This window comes from Strix uralensis, chromosome 2 (genome assembly GCF_047716275.1).
Source record: "Strix uralensis isolate ZFMK-TIS-50842 chromosome 2, bStrUra1, whole genome shotgun sequence".
Classification (NCBI taxonomy): domain Eukaryota; kingdom Metazoa; phylum Chordata; class Aves; order Strigiformes; family Strigidae; genus Strix; species Strix uralensis.
Window position 1 is genome coordinate 128,883,756 of NC_133973.1, and position 6,159 is coordinate 128,889,914.

Consider the following 6,159-nt stretch of genomic DNA (forward strand, 5'->3'; position numbering starts at 1 on the left):
GAATGCTGAAGATAAGAGCTGCTCCTTTTTTACTGGTTTCTTGGAAAAAGGAAGAAGATACCTGTCAAAGCCTCTGGCATTCCCACAATGAAGAGAAAGAATATTCACTTCTTGGGGCCTGAAATTTTCCGTGCTAAGAGAAGCTTTGTGTTTTCTCAAAGTTTGGTTAGGTATTTTAACCTAAGATAATTAAGATACTGTCACAAACATTATAAACTAATCCACAGTTACTATGCCAAATGATTGTTAGTGAAGTAAATTCAGTTTCTCTGAGTTTGTCTGCAAAATGAAGGGTGGGTGTTGGGGAGATAGGATGAGCAAAGGGCACAGTCCTTACGACTTCTCTGCAGGCAGCACAGATTTCAATCTGTGTTCATAAAGTCATTATTTTTCTGTTCAACTTCTGTACATTTTGTTTTCCTGACACAATGCTGACATGAACAGGAATGAAGACCTATTGTATGTGTGTTACAGATGCTCTCAAATAAAAAAATTAACCACCAAACATAAAAAATTAATTATTAACAGAATGAACTAGCTCTCCATAAATTACAGGTTTGAATGTCTGTGAGAGGAGAACAGAGCAACTTTCTAGGGTTTAAGCAACCCAAAACACAGAACAAAGCCCCACTCCCTGGGGTTTAACAGCAACCCAAAACACTCTAACACTCACCTGACAAGTGAGGGCTCTCAACCTCAAGGACCTGCTCAGGGCAGCGCCCTGACCCAAGGCACCTCGAGGAGTTTCCCTGGGCAGCATCCTGACCCAAGGGGAGAGTCCTCAACCGCAGCTGCTGCTCCAGGGGACAAGCTCAAAATGGCTCCCCCAGGGGTCTCCATTTATACCCAGGCCAAATCTGACCTGTAGTCAATAGCGGCTCCCATTGGCCAAAGGCCCCAACTACCGCGAGGCCCTGAGAACAAAGGCAGCCAGGAGCTGCTGCCCTTCAGCAGCCGAGAAGCTCTGCTTTCATTGGGCGGATGCACCTGCCACAATCCACCCCGTGACTACAGTCATGATTCGGCTGGTTTCCTTGAAGTGGTGGTGCAGTCACCTCTTGCCTCCAAGGTTAAAAGGGAATGCGGTTCTGGTGAGTCTCCATACTCCCTAGATGATTATACAATCAAATCTTAAAAAAAACCCAACCCTCCAACCATACAATGTAGTACAATCAAAATTCAAGGAAGCTGATTAACGATTCTAACAAGGAAGATTCAAATATATTCAATTAACCAATTAATGCTTAATATAGCAACAATTGCCTCAAGTCTCTTGCCACTTTCTTCATTTGTTGACCTAAAGTGACATTAACACAATAGCACCAAGTCCAATCACATTCTTCTGAACACTGCCAATTTCACAAGATTCATTCGCCACCACCACGTCGTCATCCAAGTCTGGATTGTCCATATGGATTCCCACAGCAAGCAGGATGCCAAAGTCATCTGTTCCTCCAAGATCCTAACAAAAAAACCAGAACTAGGCCTTGGATCAGAACCTGGGCATCAACTTAAAAATCAGTAATTATCTATTGGGCACTAATATGGTGGGTTCTTCCACCTTTCCCTAAGGCTTCCCAAGCATGTCAACAATGCCCATTAGCCTGAGGACAGTATGGGGTGTGCAAACCCCCTAAATTTTACCAAAGTCATAGGCACAACGCCAACTGAGGGCAACTTCACCATGACAGGTTGGCCTGCATTTTCAGGGGGAACTGGCCCTTATGATTGTCAAATATAGGAGCATCATCACCTGATAATCCCATAGGACTAAATGCTCGTATTTTTGGGTTCACATAATGTCCCTAGCGGTTATTAACAATAGAAACTGCTTGTGCCAACCTTATATCCCAGTTAGGTCATGAAACATTGGCATTTCTCTTGATCAAGACATTAATTCTCTCAACCATGCCATTAGTTTGAGGGTAATATGGTGTATGAAACACCCACTTGATGCCTTGTGTGCCCACTCCTGGGGGCGGGGGGGGGCGGTGTCCAGAGATCTTAACCCCTTCGCAGGGAGAGGTTTTAGCGTGCTTTTGAGCCAGTCAATAGCAAGCAATTGTCAGCGAAATACATGCAAATATAAATTGCCCGCCCTCCCAGGTGGGAGCAAAGCCATCTCTGCTTCTGACAAAAAAACACAAAGAACCGGTCCCAGACATGGTGAATGCGCTCCTTCAGGCCGAGCCCAGCCCAGCCAGGCCCTGCAGCTGACAAAGGGCGGGGATGGGCATTAAGCCGCCCATAATCGGCTGTTAATTGCCACCTTTTGTTTGGTTTGCCGACTGGCTACACCCCAGGGGAATGTGTAGGATTTATAATATTTTTTTCAGTATCATGAATCACCTCAAAAATACCCTGTTTGGCAGCAGTTGGCGATGGATACTGAGAGACACAGGTAACTTCTGTCCCCCTAACTCCAAAACTCTGCACTCTGCTATCTGGTAAACACCACTGTTTCCCTGCCAAAACATCAAACCCTAATATACTTCTTTTGTTCTCGAGCTCTGCCCTCCAGCAATTGCACCAACATCGAGATGTTACCAGTAGCTTGCCCATGTAATATTGCCCGGGGTACCCCAGTGCCCGCACCTTCCGCCAAAGAGGATTCCTGCCCGAATCATCAAACCGACCTCACTTATCCCGGTGCGGTTTAAACTCTCTACCAGGAGGCTGCTGGGGGGGGGCAGTTTCCAATTGACTGGCCGAACCCTCCAGATTCCATCTTCACCCCCCTGCCCCCGTCACTCCAGCCCATCTCTTGCCCAGCAGCAGCACGCGAGGGGCGGGGGGGTTCGCTGGTCCCATTCAATAGCTCTTTGCACCCTTTCTCTCAGGGACTGGACATGGATCTTTAAGGCACCCGGGAGCCCTCTAATATGAGCTCTAAGGTGGCTGGGATCCACCGAGGCGGCAAGCGGTATCCCGTACCCCCCCTCTCACCCGCCGCCTGAATGCCAGCCGCCTTTTGTACTCCCTCCGCCAGCCCCTTCACCTTAATGGTAGCAGGTTCCCCCCTCTCCTTAGGGGCGACCCCCCAGCCCAGTAAGCCACTCCAGATGTTACCGACTGGTTACCCACTGGTCCATCACTTAAAAACACTCTGGGACCCCAGAAACGTCCCACCTCGTCATCACTCAACAGAATTCCGTCCCCCTCCCCCGTTAAAGAAACTCTCCACAAACACTTGGTTTCAGTTTCACCCGGTTTACCCGAATATTTAACCTGAAGCTCACGAAGCTCAGGTCCCGTCCAGGGGGTTGTGCGGACAGAGGTTCGGGGGTTCCCACCTTGTGGACCTGTATGCCTTTCTGTTTTCCTGAGAGGTCACACATGTCTTTCCTGCAATTCCTTTATTTCATCCGAGCCACTTTCATCAGACTCTCCCCAAATATCTCCATCCCACTCCTCAAGATCTACACTTGGAATTAACTTTAGAATCTGAACAAAACTAGGAGGCTTTTTTGCTCATGCCAGCATAACTTCATTTTTTTTTTTCTAATAACCGCCTTCTCTCTCTTTCTTGTAAGAGTTCTGTCTTTAAATGATCGATTTCCAACCACTCCTCTAAGGCATTTCTCTCCACTATTACAAAATAATCTTGCGCCTGAATGAAGCAGGCACCTAGTATGGCACACATTTGTCCTTCACTTCTGCTATTCCACCAACTTCCCCGGCTTTGTTCCAACTTTCTCGCAACTTCCACCCGATCAAACAACCTCTCCTTCGCCCATTGTACATCTGGGGGAGAAGGGGCACAACTATATTTCTGTAATAACTCCTCTATCGACACCCTGCCGACTACGCCAATTGTTACAGATGCTCTCAAATAAAAAAATTAACCACCAAACATAAAAAATTAATTATTAACAGAATGAACTAGCTCTCCATAAATTACAGGTTTGAATGTCTGTGAGAGGAGAACAGAGCAACTTTCTAGGGTTTAAGCAACCCAAAACACAGAACAAAGCCCCACTCCCTGGGGTTTAACAGCAACCCAAAACACTCTAACACTCACCTGACAAGTGAGGGCTCTCAACCTCAAGGACCTGCTCAGGGCAGCGCCCTGACCCAAGGCACCTCGAGGAGTTTCCCTGGGCAGCATCCTGACCCAAGGGGAGAGTCCTCAACCGCAGCTGCTGCTCCAGGGGACAAGCTCAAAATGGCTCCCCCAGGGGTCTCCATTTATACCCAGGCCAAATCTGACCTGTAGTCAATAGCAGCTCCCATTGGCCAAAGGCCCCAACTACCGCGAGGCCCTGAGAACAAAGGCAGCCAGGAGCTGCTGCCCTTCAGCAGCCAAGAAGCTTTCATGTGCACCTGCCACAATGTGACCACTGTTTATGCATTTGTAGTCAGCCTGTGAGCCTAGAGAGAAGGGGGCTGTAGGAGCAGGTACCTGTGATCTGGAGGTATGTGAAATGCATGGGTGTGTTTTTCTTTAGCTTAACAGATCAACTTGTATGGTGACCGATTCAGGCTATCCAGAAAGCATGCAGGGTTTTTTGCAGCCAGTGTGCTTCTGTGTGAGAAGGAACCGTCCTCTTGAATAAAATATTTTTGTTGCCTACTGGAAACAAGTATTTGAAAATACTCAGCAAGGGCTGAGTCCTGAAGTTATGCTCTGAATCCTATATAAATACCTAGTCCTCAGGCAGATTATCATTTATCAGACTGCAGATGATAAGGATGATCTGATATTTGCAAAACCAAAACCCAGTCAGGCTGAATTATGTGAACTGGGATGGTTTGAAAATGTAAAAAGAAAAGCTAGGTCTGTTTCATCCATTTCTCAGATTTGCCAGGACTAGATACTACGTATGTATATGGCTATATGTAAGAAGCTGTCCTTAATGATTGTTCTTTCAGAAACTTGGGATCTTCCCCAGGTAGCCCCTGCATGCCCGTCTCTGCTGACAGCTCGATAAATTCAGTGTTGCCATGGCTGGTAGCAGAGCACACGTTTTGTTCCAGCTTTGCAGGGCCTCAGGACTTGCCAAGCTTACATTGTCTGAACTCTTTCACAGAACCACAGAATCATCTAGGTTGGAAAGGACCTTGAGGATCATCTAGTCCAAAAGTTAACCTAGCACTGACAGATCCCAACTACACCATATCCCTAAGCGCTATGTCAACCCTACTCTTAAACACCTCCAGGGATGGGGACTCCACCACCTCCCTGGGCAGCCCATTCCAACACCTAACAACCCGTTCTGTAAAGAAATGCTTCCTAATATCCAGGCTAAACCTTCCCTGGCGCAACTTGAGGCCATTCCCTCTTGTCTTATTGCTCATTACTTGGTTAAAGAGACTCATCCCCAGCTCTCTGCAACCTCCTTTCAGGTAGCTGTAGAGGGTGATGAGGTCTCCCCTCAGCCTCCTCTTCTCCAGACTAAACAACCCCAGTTCCCTCAGCCGCTCCTCGTACGACATGTGCTCCAGACCCTGCACCAGCTTCGTTGCCCTTCTCTGGACACGCTCGAGTAATTCAATGTCCTTTTTGTAGTGAGGGGCCCAAAACTGAACACAGTAATTGAGGTGCAGCCTCACCAGTGCCGAGTACAGGGGCAAGATCCCTTCCCTGTCCCTGCTGGCCACGCTATTTCTGATGCAAGCCAGGATAACATTGGCCTTCTTGGCCACCTGGGCACACTGCTGGCTCATGTTCAGTCAGCTGTCCATCAACACCCCCAGGTCCCTCTCTGACTGGCAGCTCTCCAGCCACTCCTCCCCAAGCCTGTAGCACTGTTGGGGGTTGTCGTGGCCCAAGTGCTGCACCCGGCATTTGGCCTTATTGAAGCTCCTACAGTTGGCCTCAGCCCATCGCTCCAGCCTGTCCAGATCTCTCTGCAGAGCCTCCCTACCCTCGAGCAGATCAACACTCCCACCCAACTTGGTGTCATCTGCAAACTTACTGAGGGTGCACTCGATCCCCTCGTCTAGATCATCAATAAAGATGTTAAACAGGAGTGTCCCCAAAACCAAGCCCTGGGGGACACCACTCATGACCGGCCGCCAACTGGATTTAACTCCATACACCACAACTCTTTGGGCCCGGCCATCCAGCCAGTTTTTTACCCAGCGAAGTGTGTGCCCATCCAAGCCTTGAGCAGCCAGTTTTGCCAGGAGAATGCTGTGGGAAACGGTGTCAAAGGC